The sequence below is a fragment of the Ceratotherium simum genome, chromosome 19 (assembly GCF_057802395.1).
Source record: "Ceratotherium simum simum isolate JZ-2026a chromosome 19, ASM5780239v1, whole genome shotgun sequence".
Classification (NCBI taxonomy): domain Eukaryota; kingdom Metazoa; phylum Chordata; class Mammalia; order Perissodactyla; family Rhinocerotidae; genus Ceratotherium; species Ceratotherium simum.
In genome coordinates this window covers 48,364,763-48,383,386 of record NC_141918.1, presented here as the reverse complement: position 1 = coordinate 48,383,386, position 18,624 = coordinate 48,364,763, and the positions used below count along the sequence as shown (strand labels likewise).

General features: G+C 38.9%; 1 protein-coding gene across 3 annotated transcripts in view; it reads left to right on the top strand.

The window, feature by feature from the left end:
* PTPRK (protein tyrosine phosphatase receptor type K) overlaps positions 1–18,624 on the top strand; it is a 537,776-nt gene that overhangs the window by 14,165 nt on the left and 504,987 nt on the right. The window lies entirely within an intron of this gene.

Genomic DNA, 18,624 nt, shown 5'->3' with positions numbered 1-18,624 from the left:
GAGGCCTGGCAGCCAGGACTGAGGGTGGGCCATGACCCCCAGACTGCCCCTGTTCCTGCATCCTGGAAGTAGAGCAAATTCTGTCCCTGGTGCTTTGATCATTCATTTTGGGGAGAGCAACAGTGTTGTCATTTAAATACACCCATTGTCCTACTAGGAAATGGAGATTTTGAAAATCTGTATTAAAGGAGACCCACGTGACTTGCAGTGTGTGAATTAAGTAAGAAGAGAAGTAATTTTGGAGATTTATAACTTTTTTCTAAGCAAAGTCAAAATTGTCAAATTTCATAGACCCAAGCTTCAAAAATAGAAATTTAGAAAACTATTTTGTTTTAGTCGAGTCACTAACAAAATGTTGCCTTTTTAATATTTAAACAAAGGACATTCATAGAATATATAGTGTAATGTTTAAGATCAAAGACTTTGGAAACTGACTGCCTGAGTGTAAATCCTGATTCCCACAGTTTCTTGCTCCGTGACTTAACCACTTTCCTTCAATTTCCACATCTGTAAAATGGGATTATTCAAGTACCTATCCTGGATATGGTTTTGAGAAATATTGAGTTAAAGTGCTTAAAAGAGTGCCTGGCATGCTAATAAAATTTATTCACTTTATCTTTTATTGTTATCATCATCATTATTACTGGACTAAATTAACCAATGTTTGCAGAATGTCAGATCCCATGCTGTTTAAAATTTCTAACTGCATTGTCTTTTTTTTTTTTTTTAAGATTTTATTTATTTATTTTTTTCCCCCAAAGCCCCAGTAGATAGTTGTATGTCATAGCTGCCCATCCTTCTAGTTGCTGTATGTGGGACTCGGCCTCAGGATGGACGGAGAAGTGGTGCCTCGGTGCGCGCCTGGGATCCGAACCCGGGCCACCAGCATCGGAGCGCACGCACTTAACCACCAAGCCACGGGGCCGGCCTGCATTGTCTTTTACTTTAAAATAAAACCAGCAGAGAGTAGAAATAGGATGCCTAAATAAATCAACTCAAGATGCTGGTTAACAAAGACCTGTGAAAATTTAAAAAAAAAGCAGAAACCTCATTAAAATGGAATCAGGAGGCCAAAAGGGGGTGCTCTCACATCCTATGTGGATAGCAGAGCCCAGTAGGAAGAAGAAAGACTTCTCTTCTTGACCAGCAAGAAGCTCAGCCAATGAGAGACTGTCACAACTCAGCCAATGAAAAGCCACTACACTTCAAACTCCCAGTTTCTCCAATGCACTCTTTGTTTATGACAGCTCTCCCAACTTCCTCTTTCTCTGTAAAAAAGAGTTTCTCTTCTTGTTGCTGGGGACTTGCACTTGGCTTGCCATGGTTGCATACTCCGAATTGCAATTCTTTGCTAATCCCAAATAAATCCATTTTTGCTGGAGAAATAACTGGCTGTCCGTTTGTTTGCAGTCAACAGACCACTGCAAGCACTATAAAGAATGTAATTCAATGTTTATGAAAACAAGAGGCAATTTTACATTGATTCTTAAGAATCAGAATGTTAGACTGAATGACAAAACAAAACAAAACACCCGTAAAAGTGATGGATGGGGGAGCTAGAGTGAATGTGCAAAAAGCATCAAGTTTTAGGTATAAAATAGCTAACAAATCTTTGGAAAATGCATTTAACATTTCTTAGGCAGGTTTGGGGAGGTGGGAAATTTTGGGCATTCATGAAACTGCTTACCCCCTGGAGAGATTTAAGCTCAGCTAGAATATGAAAATTCTAATTTGGGAATAAGATTAAAATGGGGATTGACCAGAAAGTTGAGGAGTGAAACCAAACCACCTTCAAGAAGTGTCCATCTTGGGACTAATGTCTCGTCTTGGAGCAGCACTCAGATTTAGAAATGAGATCATTAGAATTAAGTGGAAGAGAGGCCTCCTTAGCTCCTAAAGAACGTTGTTTCCCCAAGGTTATAGAATGAGAAAAGGGTATTTGTGCTGCTTCGTTTGCATTTGACACCTGCTAAGTAAATGCATTACTGGCATTTAGAACATCCATTTACCTATGAATTCTAGTTAATGTTTTTTTTTTGTTTTCTTTTCTTCCTTAGCCCAGGTAGTTTCCAATCCATTTAAACCCCAAGACTTTTTCAAGCACCGTCAACAGGGTAAAGCCATTTTAGAGTCCTACGGACAGAGCATGGGACTGCTTAAACTTTTGACAACTGCTAGCTCCCTTGCAGAGTTGCTCTCTGGCCAGGCTCTCAACCTACGAAAAAAGAAACCAGTTTAAGGGGCATAGTGTTTATTTGGGATCAAAGAATTGATTTGGGGAGCACAGATTCAGGTAGAAACTCAAATGGTGTCCCGATTACAGGAGAAGGGCTCAGGGTTTTTATGAGAAAAAGGCAGGAAGATGAATTGTCATATTAAGGAAGAGTTCATTGGTGCTGGATGAGGTAAGGCTAGGTTTGTACTTCATAGATTGTTTAGCGATTGGGTCATCAGCAGAGTCCAATTCCATCAGTCCTTACAAACAGGATATTCTCTTCCTTACTGACTTCTTGGAATGTTGGTGGTTTGGTCCAGTTTGGAAGGTAAAGAAAACAAGATGTGCAAGCGAATTTCTCTGAGATGGCTGCTCTGGCTCTATTTTAACATGGCTCTCTCATGTCATCTTTCACACCAGTCAATTCAAAGGAAAGCCTGAACTTCTCTAAACTTCAACAAGGATTTCGTGTTTGATCCAAGCTTCAAATTTCTTCTACTCTTTCACCTTCTTGCTATATTTCTTCTAGCTTTAGTTGAAACAAATTTCCCTTTTCCATATGTTATACTTGTGAAATTATTTGCCCTCCAGATATAATTAAAAATTCTGGTCAACTTTCTTATCAGAGAAACTCTTGGCACTGCAGAGTTGAGTCTTGCTGAAATGAATGTTCTTATAATATTCTGTTTTCCATAATAATGCAATTTTGTATCCTGACTGGATATGCTCCTACAACATAGGCCTTTATGATTGTGGTGGCAGTAGGTGTCTTCATAAGCTCCTCTCCATTCAAAGAGAGAGTTTCTAAGATGTTGCCATTTGGGTACATCTGGGTATTTGAACAGGTTCATGGTCTTAATAAAAAGGAGCAATAAAAAACAATCTTCTGTAGCACATGTCAACTTAATTATGGAACCATTCAAAACAGGGGATGAAAACCTGGGCTGCTTGTTCTGGGCTCCAGAATCATGACCTAGCTATTGTTTGGAAAGGAGACTGGCCCTTAAATGTCACAAAAATATCTGAAGGATACCGAATCAGAAAAAGATTGAGAATGGCAGACCGATGCATGGGATGAAAACACCATATAACGGACAGTATGCATAAATATAATAATATACACAGGAACTATAAATTCTAACCAGGGTGGTTCAAACTGTGGCTTCCAGTCTTTTTTCATGAGGGAATTGGAGAATTACATAACCAGGAAATGTTAGAGCAGATCTCTCCAGAAGAACCCAGGTGCTCTGACTCCTCGCTTTTAAGGCAAAGTCTCCTGGATTCTGCGGAGTAGATTGTGTCCTTTCCTGGCCCATTCCCATCAGGAATGCAGATCCCAGGGGAGGCCCGGGAATTGCTTGGAGGGTGTTCTTCACTCCTTAGCTTAGGTACAGGATTTCCCACAGCTACATGCTGTGTGATTAAGTATCCACTTAAGGTCTTTTCCGGTCTCAGCAGTTTGCTCGGTTTGGAGTCAGGATACCAGTAGATAGAAGCACTCTATCCACCCCATCACTCATGCATAATTATACCACAAACTTCCCCAGTGGCCAACACATTTTAGAAAGGCATGGACTTTTATTAAGAGTGTCTCATATTGCTTTCAAATACAGTCAAGTAAAGGGGAGGAGAATTAGGAGGGGCAGGATCTCACATCAGCGTTTACCTTTTCAGGTGCCAATGCCTTGAAAGCAGTGAGAGGTTTCCTCTGAGGTGGAGACTTTTATTGTTGTTGACATCTTCATCTATTGTTGGGATTACAGCTACCTCAAGCACTGTTTTTTATGTGAGCGATGACAAAAAGGATATATCTATTCTGTACATTATGCAGTAGACTGGAACTTTAATGACAACATGTCAAATATAATATCCTTTTGAGCTTGTTAAAATAGGTGATACTAGTCTAAATTATTAGCACTTTCTTTTTGGCAATACCTTGTTGGGGCAAGCAACATTGATTTGTGCATTCCTATGATTGATTGGAATCCCTGTTAGAGAGCTGGTGAGCTAGTGGCCTCTTCATTCAATAAGATGTGTATGGCAGAGCTTGTCTCATTCCTTTGGTGTTAATTCGGTTAAGCTCACCAAGTATTTATTGCATGCCCATTTTGTGCCTGGCAGTGCATTTAGCACAGAGGGCAAAAAGATGGAAAAGTTGGCTAAGTCCCTGTACTCAAGGACCTCACAGACTAGTTAGGGATCTAGGAATAAATAAATTATAATTCAGAGTGGGAGGAACATGAGAGAGTACCATCAGGACATGGAGAAAGGACAGTCACTGACTCCTGGGGTGATTTGTTAGGCCTTACTGGATCAGAAGGCCATCAAAGGCAAAATTCCCAAGAATGGACATGCAACGCTCATGGAAAAATGAAGTAATGGTGATGGTGGTAAACGTTTAACAATCAACTCTCAAAAAGAAAAACCCACGAAAGTTCAGCTTTTAGCATTTTCCCATTTCCACCATGTAAGTACTCCCACTATGGCTGATTTCAAATTACCAATGTGACGTCATTGAACACAGAGTTGGGAAGAGGTGCATAGAAGCATGCCATTGTATAGTAATTCCACCACACAGATACGAGAGAAGTAAATAACCTCAAAACATAAATGTAATATGATGTAGTAATTGTAAAATGTGGTAAAATAATTAGGAAGTGATGAGTTTTTAGTTAAAACCTCTGTTTTAAATATGATTTATTCAAATGTAAGTTTCTATAATTTAATTTTTAAAAATGGCTGTGATTAACAACTGGCTCACAAAAGTGCTGAAAATTTGCACAATTGACTGTCAAGTGCTGGTCTGGGCTTGTTCCAGCACACCACTCAATGCATTATTATCTTGGATATGGGTGTGAGGGGCCCAGTGAATGAATCCTCTTTAATTATGGGGCCTTTCTGTAACGCTCTCCCCCAAGAGCAGAATTTAGCGTGAGAAAGACTAGTCCATCTTGAAACTCGTTAGCGAGGATTTAGTTATCAACAAGGTTTAGGTTCATAGATGTAAAATGCTGATGTCAGAGGCTTTTGGAGCATCCATAATGGAGCCTGATCTCAGGAAAAGTCCCAAGAAGAAGACTGTCTTTCTGCTTAACTGAAGTTTCCTGACTGCACAGGGTGAATGTTTTTGGTTCTGGGTATTGGTGTCAGTAGTCAAGCGCTCCTTAAGGACTGTTAACTTAAAGCCCTGTTAAGTCTACTTAAAGAGTAAGCTTTTAACTGCCTTTGAATTATGTACATTTTTATGCGGAGCACCATCTTTTCCAGAATATTACACGGTAGGTGGTGGTTTTCCAGCCAATATAGCTTGAAAATTATTTTATAATCCTTGTAATAACACACTGCTTGTGGCCCACAAGAGCAGCTAGCATTTGAGTTATTCAGAAATATTGGAAGAATAAACACGTCGGTGAAAGTAAATGGATTTGCATCCCATTCTGCTATACATTCTGCTGTACAATATACAGTTGCTTTGATGGATTTTTTTTTTGATGTATATGAAACTGACATCTACAAAATCTACGTTTTTTAATATACAACATATATTCATTGTCTTACATTTATTTGAGCTCTTGGTTTAGTGATCTTTTATTATTATTTTCCACTGAATTATACAGTTGTTAGCTAAAGTTACTTCTGGCTATTTTACTTGATTTAAAAAAGTTTCTCATTATTTAATCTTGACCAGTGTTGCATACAAGTGGAATGTTGTTTTAACAGATGCTCCTATAATATTTATTTCCATAAGACAAGAATATTTCATGTTCTAAAAAATGTTCTGTAAGTTAATCCTGCAGTGCTAAATGAAAATTCCTGTGCCTCATAAAAGTAAGATACCCACACTTCAGAGTATATTGTAAGGTAATTTTTGAAATTGGCAGATTGTGAATATGTTGTGTATGTATATTTTTTTCCTTTTGGTAGGGGGGTGTGTGTGTCATTGAATTTAGTAATATATGATGGAATGCTGACAGTCCCCAAGTGACTTATTTTGGCAAAATGGATTTCTCTCTGTATGATTTCTCCCTGTATATCTTATATAAAATCTTTCATCTCATATTTGGGGGAAAAAATCTATCTTCCCTCATATAAGAACAATTTCAAGAATTTGGAAGTGTTCCAAACTTTACAACTTAAAGCTAGATTCCATAACAAAATTTTCCCAGTCTGTTCAAAACAAAATATAGATTTTAATTCTTCTCAATTAGTGGTCTCTTTTCCTTGAAGTAATCAAGTGGGAAAAGATATAGAGACTGATATTACTCAGTATTAATAAACATGTAGTACTGAATTGACTGAAAGTTGTGTTTTCTGCACTTACATGGTTATAGGAACGAGGCATATGTTAATATAAACTCTCAGGGATTTACTTTATAAGATCAGTTTCTATTGTATGACCTGGAATCAGTAGACTTTAAACTCAATCTCTTACCTTTATGCCTGTAATACTATAGCAATTAATTGATATTCACAATGATGGCTGAATTAGCTAAGCATAGTCAAAGATTTAAGTATGCTAGGTGTATTCATAATACGTAAGGCTGAAAAGCTTACCAATAGTGGCCACAGTGATTGAAATCCAAGACTCTCTCTCCTCCCTCCTCTCAGTTCTGAATTAATCACATGATTATATTACCTAGGACAACCCATTTTAGAGCATCTGTTTTTGACAGACGACTTCTACTTTGTATTACTTTGTATCTCAACACTGTTTATTCCTCTGGGCCTGATGAAGATCTGTAATTGTTTCTCACTATATTTAGCCACTGCTTCACTGAAGCCTGATGCCATAACACAACAATGCGTAGGCATCAGGATTTTACCTGATTCTGCATCAGACGCTGAAGCCATTGGTATATATTTCTCTGGGCATTTATATGTCTTGTCTACACTGTTATTTCAAGGGCAAAAAATATATCCTATTTTATTGTTTTAGTTCCACTAACTTATGGTGACATTTACTTTTAAAAATATTATCTTCAGTAGCTAACATTTTAGTGTTTACTGGGTCTAGCACTGACTAAATACTTTATAAACATCAGCTCAGTATTTTCAAACTGCATGTAACCCACCCATTTTGTAGGTACTGAATTCAATTCAGTAGGTAGCAACCAGCTTAAAAAAAAATGAACTAGAAGAGAATATAACAACAACAACAATAAAAACAAGCATGGGTCTTAGAGGAGATATTGTTTCATGACACTTTGGTTTCATTTAAATAGATTTATGCATCTTTATTTTTCTGTGTGCTGAGTCACAATGTGAAATGAATTTCTCACTGTGGGTCTGACCAAAAAAGTGGGAAAGCCACTACACTTTTCATATACAGTAATGTTCACTATAATCCTATGAAGTAAGCCAAGGTCTATGATGCACCCAAGGTCACGCAGTTGATAAGCTCCAAGTTCATTCTTTCTTATGTTGTGGCACTTCTAGTGGCCTATAAAGAGCACAGGGTTTGCTTAATTTGGTAAGTGAGCGATTTAACTTACCTGGGCCTGTTTCCTTGTCCTCAATTTGGGGATAATGCCACCACCATCCTAACTGTTTACAGGGTTGTAGGGATCAAATAAGGTAATTTATGTGAATATGCGTTTCCGACCTTGGAGGATCTACACAAATGTGTAATTATTACAATGACTTGCTCTTTGGCTCTTCAAACACTAACTGATACCAGGTTTGACTAGAAATAGTTGAATTAAGCGCCTTTTAAAGTATTTTTCAAACTCAGAAGTCTACAATTCTGTGTTTCATGAGTAGAGATCTTTCCTGTTCAGTACTTTTTATAGTTTTTTCTTTCTTGTTTATGACAGGATGTTGTGGTGAATAAAGAAGCTATGATTTTTATTTATATTTACTTTTCCTATTTTGGTGTTACTCTTGACAAAACAATAGAAGGCAAATGTACTTGGGATATACCTGTACAAACTCATTATTCACATTTGTCTTGATCAAATAAACCTGCATCTTGATTTTAAAAGAAAAATAACACTACGTAAATAAAACTTGATTTTTTTAAAAAAAATTTCAAATACCAATAGTGATACTCAATGGAACATCTAAAAACTTCCGAGTAAAAAGATCTCCAAGACTTAAAGAAAAACAACACAGGAACAAAAAACAAACACAAAACCTCCAATTGATTGTAAAAATTGTGAGTGGAGGTATTTCACTGAATAAAAGTAGCTAGCAGAGTAGCTAGCTGTCTGTTGCCTATCTTCTTTCTGTCATTCTCTCTCTCAATCACGTATCTATCTATCTATGAGGCCATTTAGCCAAACTTTTTAAGATATTTGTTTTTATTCCATATTTATTCTGTGGCCTAATTCCAGGATACAATGATAAAAATATACATATTTTGCATGTTGTGTGTCAGTATGGCATAACTTCACAATTCAGTATGTATTCTGAAGCCTTAGAGTTATGAACATTATCATAATTAAACATATTTCTCAGCCTTTGGAGGAAGAGGCAGTTATCTGGACAGAGGAGCGTTGATGCCTCTGTTCTTCGTCAGCCTTAGTCTAGTCTTACTAAACGCAGAGGAGGATGTTGGGATGCAAATTAGATCGAGAAAGGCTCTTTGCCAAGTGTTGTTTATTGAACTGAATAGACGTCTCCTCCATGGGTTGGAGGGAGCTGGTTGGATGAAGTGGGCAGGAAGAGTAAGCATAGTACCAAGTGCTGAGGTATCTCGAAGAAATACCCCAAATGTAGATTCCCTAGGCTCCCAATGGGAGGGGCAGACCAGAAGGCTCCTCCCCATCCAGGAGCCCAGGTTGAGCAGACTGCCTGTTTTGAGACTGGGAACTGTCCACAGTTTAGAAGTTAGGGGCCTTGGAATGGAAGGTAGGCTGTGATTTATCTTTTAACAATTTAACAGAAAGGGGGTGAGTGTTAAGGAAATAGAATGAGAACAGTTTCAAGAGATTTATTTACAGTTCCTAAGAGAACTGTTTTACTTTTCACACTTCAGATATAAACAGTTAGTATGCTAATAACAAAGCATCCATACCTATTCATGAGAAAAATTCTCTAGAGGACTTGGTTAGTCAACTAACTAGTTAAAAAACACTTATTGTTTGGGGCCAGCCTGGTGGCGCAAGCGGTTAAGTGCGCTGCGTCGGCCCGGGGTTCACTGGTTGGGATCCCGGGCGCACACCAACACACCGCTTGGCAAGCCGTGCTGTGGCGGCATCCCATATAAAGTGGAGGAAGATGGGCACGGATGTTAGCCCAGGGCCAGTCTTCCTCAGCAAAAAGAGGAGGATTGGCAGGTGTTAGCACAGGGCTATCTCCTCACAAAAAAAACACAACAACAACACATTGTTAGAAAAAATTCTTCAATGTATAAAAAATATATTCTTTTAAAGTGTTCTACAATTCAGATCTTAAAACAATTCACAGAATCCCCTCACTCTACCTCCAGTTAATGAGATTTTACTGTTTACGTGTGAGCTATGTCTAATAGAAAGGAAAAAAAAAGAACCCTTCTGATAAGTGATAATCACTTAAACTTTGGATCCAAACTAAGAGAACAGGGCTCATCAAAATATGAATGAATTAATAATAGGAGGGAATGTTTAAGAGTGATGGAGTAAGAAATAAAGGAGGGGAAATGGGAAGAATTCTGTCAAAACAAGAAAGCCGAAGTATTTAAATGTATGACTCTCGTTTTGATGTTTACTTGATTAAGTGTGAAATTTTGCATTTACTCATTTCAAAGCAAGATGAAAATCTCAAGTAGTTAGAGCAATTTTATTTCTGTCTAGTTTGTGTTAAAAGTATTATTTTTTCAGTGTATAGCCAGGGATAATTAAATTAAAAGTATTTAAGAAGGGAGCTTACTTTAATATTATTTTCCTCATTCATTGGCATCTTAAAACTATTAATATTAAGGTTAGTGTCCTACTACTGACTGGCCCTTAACGTGTTTCTTTTGTCCCTCTGAAGTGAAGGCTTACTTTTATTTGCTGGTAGTATAGAATTCAGTAATCTCCGGTTCTGACAGTTGATAGAAGGCAATTTTATAAGTGATTACTCATGTGCTGTTGTGTATGTGGGAGGGTTGTGGCATAGAGTTATTTTGTTATCCTTTTTGGATATTATCCTTTTTAGTTTATAACGAACCTAATGTTTGTTACCTATAATGTGTTACTCATTTCTGAGCCACCTTCGTTCTTTAGTTTACTGTGATGCAAGCACTAGAAACCTATTTTGAGTAACATTTTCTGAGGGAAACCGTAGTCTTCTCCGTTTATACAGAATTTTTTTATAAAATGGGAACAGTTCCACAAGGCACACCTGAAAATGTCACATTACGTCATCGTTAGTTCATCGTCACACTTTGTGTAACATTTATGCTTTCTATATATCTGGAAGCAGTTAGAGTTGGTTTATTCAATATTTATTTGTTTAGGAGATAATGAATTTCACAGGCTGGTAATAATTTTAAAGGCTGTATATGTTGTCACTAATGGTCAAGCTGAAGGAAGTTAACATTATTTCAAAGACTGCTGTCTTTCTGATCCTCTAGGACAGGACGTGTAAGGATTAAATCTTGACCTGATCTCAAATCCCAAGATCCTAAATTAAATTTAAGTTACTTCATTTTTGCTTAATATTTTATATTAAAAAATAGTAATTTATTAAATACTAATTATATGTATAGCGTTTAGCTAGACATTGTCAAGATATAAAGTATATGATAAATTCCTTAATAGATGAAGCATATGACAATCATAGGTAGAATTTTATAATTAATATTCTGTTTTCCACTTTACTACCGAATAGGGTTTTAGGACTGGCCCTCTCTTTGTCCTACTTTTCTACCTCGAGATTTAGGAAACTGTTTTTTCCACCTACATTGCCGGAATCTGAGACTTCCTCATTAGGCCTGCTTCTTCTCCCAAGATTTTGGAGGACCCTCTCAATGAGTCTTTAAATATACATTGAGCACCTTTGCTATGGCGTGGGCAGGGACGGAGGATGCGGTCCTTTTCATCGTGGACCTTTCATCATGGTCCTTACATTCTAGGGTTGTAAGGATCACTCTGAGCACAGCGTGAAAAATGGTTTGGAGGGAGCCGTATGGATTTTGGTGAGACAGGTTAGGAGGACATCTTTGTAATCCAAGGGAGAGATGATAGTGGTCCAGAGGAGGATCGGGTGGGAGAGAAATGGACAGGTAGAAGAGGTATTGGGGGGCCAGCCCGGTGGCAAAAGCGGTTGGGTGCACGCACTCTGCTGTGGTTGTCCGGGGTTCGCCGGTTGGGATCCCGGGCGTGCACTGACGTACCGCTTGTCAGGCCATGCTGCGGTGGCATCCCATATAAAGTGGAGGAAGATGGGCATGGATGTGAGCCCAGGGCCAGTCTTCCTCAGCAAAAAGAGGAGGATTGGCAGATGTTAGCTCAGGGCCCATCTTCCCCACAAAAAAAAAAAAAAAAGGACACCGGTCATATGGGATTAGGGCCCACCCTAATGACCTCAGAAAAAAAAAAAAAAGAAGAGATATTTGAAGGTAGGAATGATAGGGCTTACTGACACATTTGTGGGGACTTAGTGAGAGGAAAAGATGAGAGATGCTTCGTAAGCACCTGGATTGAGTGATAGCATTGACCAAGAAACTGAATATTAAAGTTGAGTTTTTTGCACTTTTGCCTTCATGAGAATTTAAAAATAAATTTGCATGTTACTGTTTTCCCTGCATAATTCTGTTTTAAGCATCATGACTGAATATTCTTATTTTTCAAAATCGTCTCCCTTTCTATTGTGGTTTAAGGTATGTGTATAAGTATAGGTGCTTGTGTGTCTCTTGAAAACAGAAGTCATTTACAATTTAAGTTCCAAATAACGGGGTCCTTGCTCTCAGGCACCTTACTGTGTTAATTCTCTCTCCTTTATAATTTAGCTTCCTTGAGTGATAAGCTTTACTATTTTTGGAGTTCTTCCTCTGTTAACTTTCTCTTCTTTAGAAATTCATATGTAAGGGCCGGCCCCGTGGCTTAGTGGTTGGGTGCGCGCGCTCTGCTACTGACAGCCTGGGTTCGGATCCCGGGCACGCTGGATCCCGGGCACGCCCGGACGCACCGCTTCTCCAGCCATGCTGAGGCCGCGTCCCACATACAGCAGCTAGAAGGATGTGCAACTATGACATACAACTATCTACTGGGGCTTTGGGGGAAAATAAAAAAGGAGGAGGATTGGCAATAGATGTTAGCTCAGAGCCGGTCTTCCTCAGCAAAAAGAGGATTAGCATGGATGTTACCTCAGGGCTGATCTTCCTCACCAAAAAAAAAAAAAGAAATTCATATGTATATGAATACATATACATGTATATATGTACATCCACCCATCCACACATATAGTTTCTTTTAGACTACAGTGAGTCGGTGTGTAATAAAATATAGAGATAGGAAGAAAACCTTAAAAAATTGTTTTTAATGGATTGTCATAAAAAATGGACACATACTAGCAGGTTGAGAACTGAGAATTTTTTGTGTGTGTGAGAAAAGCAAAGATTTTACCATTTGGCTGCTTACTAAAGTCAGAAAAAAAGGAATTCGACACTTATCCTTCCCTACACACTTTCAGGGCATTATGACAGTTTTAATGTGAACTGTAAAATGTAGGAGGTATACTCTAATTCCCTTTCATGCACGTAAATCAAGTTTCAGGCTCTTTCGGAAATGTTTACTAGAAAACATCACGGGCAGATTTTAAAATGCTTTTGGATTGCATGACGGCGTGGTGCCACTTCGATTGAAGGCTTGTAATATTTTTTCTTTCCCAAAGAGTCACGATAAATCCTGTGAACATTTTTTCTCGTTTTGTTGTTTCTGTTGGGCCATTGTGTTTGGCTCTAACCTTTTACTCCCCGGGAAACAAAAGTGTTTTCTTACTTGGGTGCACCTGCTGAGGGCTCCGCTGTTGGGCAGCGGTTTCAAAGTTGTTCCTTGTTTACACACCGTAATTCTGGCTGATCAGAAAACTTCCTAAGTCTGATCTGAAGTGTAATATACTAATGTCAGGGGCTATATTTGAAGGGAAATCTTTGTCAAAATTGACCAGAATGCAGCTTATTTTATTTTTTTAACATAAAATCTAATTTACTTAAATTATTATATCCTTGAAAAAAATGATGAACTTCAACATAAAACTTGGTCTACCAAACCTCAAGCAAATTAATCAAATAGCAGGTTCCAGTAACTAGTGTTTATTCAATCACCATTAAAACCAACAATTGTATTAAGCCACTAGTGTATGCTGGGCATCATGTTAGGTTCTGTTTAGACTTTGCCCTCCAGGAGCTTCAGACTATTGAGAGAAGTGGACATGTTGATAAATGTTATAACTATTTAGGAATGAAGTGCTGAGAGAAGACAGATGGGGGAGGAACTGGCTCTACCTGGAAAAGCTGGGAAAAGCATCATGGATGAGGAAACAGTTGTTAAGTATTATCCTTGGAGTTTCCAGATGAAGAGCAGGGGAGTGGCTTAAATATTTGCAGTGTAACAGTATAATAAACTTGATAATAGTGTCAGCTTTGGGGCATGGTGGGAACACACTGAAGAGGCAAATTACTCAGTGGGGGGTGGATGGATGGAGTTTACCTAGGAAGTGATACCAGCGTTGAGATCTGAAGATGGGCAGGAATTAGAAGAGTAAGAGAGAGGCTGCGAGGATTTTCTAGGCAGAGAGAGCAGCCTGTGAAAGGCCCAGGAATAAAGCAGTGAGCATTGCTGCTGCTGTCTTCGAAGGCTCTAGAGATGAATGGCGTGATTTGTTGGGTTAGATCATGAAAACTTTGGGTTCCAGGGAGCATTGACTCTTGGAGGCAGCCTCATGACATTGAAGGATTTTAGGCAGGGGAGTGATAGGATCAGACTTCCACTTAGAAGATTGTGTTAAATTCATTTAAAGAATTGGGAACATTGGTGAATCAGTTCCCAGGGGAAGCTTCATCATTTAGAACTCTTCCTGCCTTGATGCTTGGGCTATTAGTTACCTAGCAGCGCTAGCTTTTAGTGTCCTGTGCTTGCGGTAATTTTTGCTACCCTGGTCCTTGCTGCTGTCCACCATTCTCATGTGCATCCGTCATGTTTGTGGTTCCCAGAGCCCCGGCCAGGATCAAGAAAGTCGGTTGAAACAGTAACAAGAGAAAAAAATTATGTACCAATGTAAGCCTAACGTTTATTTTAGTGGTATATTTTGGTGTTCATATGAGTACTTGAGTCTATCTAAATTAATCAGATGTTCTCATCCCAATTTTCCAGCTCGGGAATTGACCACAGGTAGAATAATTGGAAATTATTGGTATAACCCAAACTACATTACAGCTGCCAAGTGTGGATACATGGGAGCCAGGCTGCTTTTCTCTGCTTCCTCATAAACATTCTTTCTGCATTCTTTATCAGCACATAATCCTGAGACACAAAAAGCCTTTGTGTCCCACTGGGAATGTGAGAAAATCAAACCTATATATTGGTTTTGTTTCTGGTTAGGAACCACTAATATTTCTATATTAACCACCCAGGTTTTGAATTGAGATAAATGTTTTCAGCAAGCTGTGTCCTACATTTTCCCCAAAGATATCACCATTCCAATACAAGATATCTTCAAGACAGGCTATAAATGTTTGTTTTCATTTGCCTGATGCTATGATTTGTGAGTACTTGTTAGCAACGGAAATTTAATGGAGCTTAGCCTAATAGTAAGCACTTATATAGCACTTCCTATGTGCCAAGACACCTTATGTAAATTAACATATTTAATCTTTACCACAATCATCTGAGGTAGGTATTATTGTTATACACTCTTATGGACAGAGTTGTGTCCCCCCCAGATTCATATGTTGAAGCCCAAAGCCCCAATAGGACTGCATTTGGAGATAGAGCCTTTATAGAGGTAATTAAGGGGCTGGCCCCGTGGCATAGTGGTTAAGTTCACACGCTCCGCTTCGGTGGCCCGGGGTTCGCAGGTTCGGATCCTGGGCGTGGACCTGCACGCCGCTTATCAAACCATGCTGTGGCAGGCGTCCCACATAAAATAGAGGAAGATTGGCACAGGTGTTAGCTCAGGGCTAGTCTTCCTCACCAAAAAATAAATAAATAAAAATAAAGAGGTAATTAAGATTAAATGAGATCATAAAGGTGGGGCCCTAATGCAGTAGGACCCTGTGTCCTTATAGGAAGAGAAAGAGACACCAGGGATGGGTGCGCACAGAGAACAGGCCGTGTGAGGACATAGGGAGAAGGCAGCCATCAGCCAGCCAAGGAGAGAAGCCTCAGGAGAACCTTGTCAGCATCTTGACCTTGGACTTCCAGCCTCGGGAACCTGGAGAAAATAAATTTGTTGTTTAAGCCACCCAGTCTGTGGTATTTTGTTATGACAGCCCTAACAGATTAATTCTTACAAATTTTGCACTTGGGAAAATGGAGGCCCAGAGAGAGATTAAGCAACTGACTCAAGGTCACACAGCTAGACAATGACAGAGTCAGGATTCACACTTGGAAAGTGTGATTACATAATCAGCGTGGTTAAGCACTCTGCTATACTGGTTCTCATGTAGACGGAGCTGCCCAGGATCTGGGCCTGAGGGGTGTGACTACGTACTGCCTCTGGTGTTTTCCCTCCCCTCCTTTCCTCCACCCGTCCCATTGCTTTCTGGTGCACAGTATCCACGGACTGTTCACTTTGGGCTGTACTGTATAGGAATGATCCATCTGCAGAATCCCTCACTCTTATCATGGTTGGTAATTTGCTGTGGCTCAAGCAATTTCATGGTTCAGATTGAGCAGGGTCAGGAAACACTGTTAAAATTTTTCTTGTCATGCATTAACTTTTCAAATAATAGCAAAACTCACCTTCATTTTTTCCCAGCATTTAGTCTCATTATTTCTGTTAAAGGCTGCTTTTGTAGTATCTCCCTGACTGCCGTCTTTTGGAAAAGAATTTCTTGGAAAGGACAGCAAGAGGGAAAGGGAGAGAAAAAAGAGAAGTTGTTTGAATTAAAGTGACCATGTTAATGCCCAAGACTGGTCTAACTGATGAACTGAGCACTTTTTAATTATTTAAAAATATGTTTAATATATGTTTTAAAAGAGTCTTTAAAATATGTTAGTGTTTTTGGTAGATATTTATGCCTCAGTAAACCTAAAGAAATGGTGCAGTTGTAAAAATGCAGTACAGTGACCTCTGAAGGTAACTTGTGGGATCTTTCCCAAAAATACACATACAGAGTGGATTACACACATATCTACATTGGGATTGGTCTGGGAAATAATAAAAAGTTTATTTCTAAGCTTATTAAACATTTCTCATGAATTTGCAATTGTGTAGGTTGTATAGGAAAAAAAACTTACAGTGAACACTTGGACTCTTGTCCTGATCCCCCTTTTAACATGTAATTGAATGGAGACTAGTTTGTGTGCATTGTCAGGGGCCTCTTATATAAATGTAATTTGATACAGATATTTAGATATATAAAAATAATAAAATTACATTATATTAATCTTTAGATTTCGTATTTTACTTAATTTTATATGATTGAGAGTTACATGGTAAGGATAGTTTAGTTTCTGAAACCATGTTAATATCACTTCATTTATTTTTATGATAGAGGCTTGAGAATAGCATCATTTCTTGGTGAGGTTTGCTCCCAGTTTATGGACCAATGCATTTCCTGCTCTGTGTGCAGGATCTTACAGGATTAGAAAAAACAGGAGAATGTGCTTTACTCTAAGTGTGAAACTAAACATAAACTGCCTTTGGAATGAGTTATGAAGTATTTTTATCTATCTTGGAGCCACTTTGTTATCTTTGTATTTCTGTGTATAATTTCAGTAGAAAATATATTCCATTTTTCAAAATAAGACATTTGTCTTTGTAAGTTACCTTATTTAATACCTGCATATACACTCCTCAATTTATGGCACTGAAATTGGCTGCTGTGGAAATATTTTCAAAACCCTAGGCTTGGGCCGCCCCGTGGCTTAGCGGTTAAGTGCTCGCGCTCTGCTGCTGGCGGCCCGGGTTCGGATCCCGGGCGCGCACTGATGCACCGCTTCTCCGGCCATGCTGAGGCCGCGTCCCACATACAGCAACTAGAAGGATGTGCAGCTATGACATACACTATCTACTGGGGCTTTGGGGGGGTAAAAAATAAATAAATAAAATCTTTAAGAAAAAAAGCAACCTAGGCTTATGATTTGTGGAAAATGAATCAGAGAATCACATGAATTTTTTTTTTAAGTTGGCTCTTTTCTCAAGACTACTCACAACAGGGCCGGCCCTGTGGCTTAGCGGTTAAGTGCGCGCGCTCCGCTACTGGCGGCCCGGGTTCGGATCCCAGGCGTGCACCGACGCACTGCTTCTCGGGCCATGCTGAGGCCATTTCCCACATACAGCAACTAGAAGGATGTGCAACTATGACATACAACTATCTACTGGGGGGCTTTGGGGAGAAAGAGGAGGAGGATTGGCAATGGATGTTAGCTCAGAGCTGGGCTTCCTCAGCAAAAAAAAGAGGAGGATTAGCACGGATGTTAGCTCAGGGCTGATCTCCCTCACCAAAAAAAAAAAAATAAATAAAAGACTACTCACAATAAAAATAAAAGAATATAAATTATGAGAAAAAGAGATTATTTTCATATACAGTAGAGTTTTTTCTTTCTCATTAGAGATCAATGGCTTTATGTTTCAGTGTAAATTTTTTTATGTCTATAAACTTGTTCTAGTTTTTTTTTTGTGAGGAAGGTCAGCCCTGAGCTAACATCCATGCCAATCTTCCTTTTTTTTTTTGCTGAGGAAGACTGGCCCTGGGCTAACATCCGTGCCCATCTTCCTCCACTTTATATGGGACGCCGCCACAGCATGGCCTGACAAGCGGTGCATTGGGATCCAAACCAGGGCCGCCAGCAGCGGAGCACATGCACTTAACTGCTACGCCACGGGGCCGGCCCCAGGCTTGTTCTAGTTTTAAACTATTCTGTTTGCCAGTGAAAGGTGAAAGAAAGTAATTCTTTAATTATAGCTTAAATTAACTTTTATTTTAAGAATTCTCATCAGATTTTAAAGAATTAAATGACATTTAAATTTATTTGTTGAAGAACTTCAATACACACTATACTAAAACAGGTATAATGATATTCTTCTTGAATCACACCCCCCTCAATACCAGCTCTCAGATATGATAAATCTGGCCTACCTATTGGCAAACCTAATGGAAAACAGGAAGTTTTTCTCTGCATTTAAGCAATTTTAGGGTAGAATTATCTAACACTTCTGATTCTGACAATTCTGAGATTTGTTTTTCCCAACACTGTGAAGCAATTGACTCAATTCTGACAGTCTACCTGGAATTATCTCCTACCTGGAGTTAGTCCTACAAGACTGCCCTCCCATGC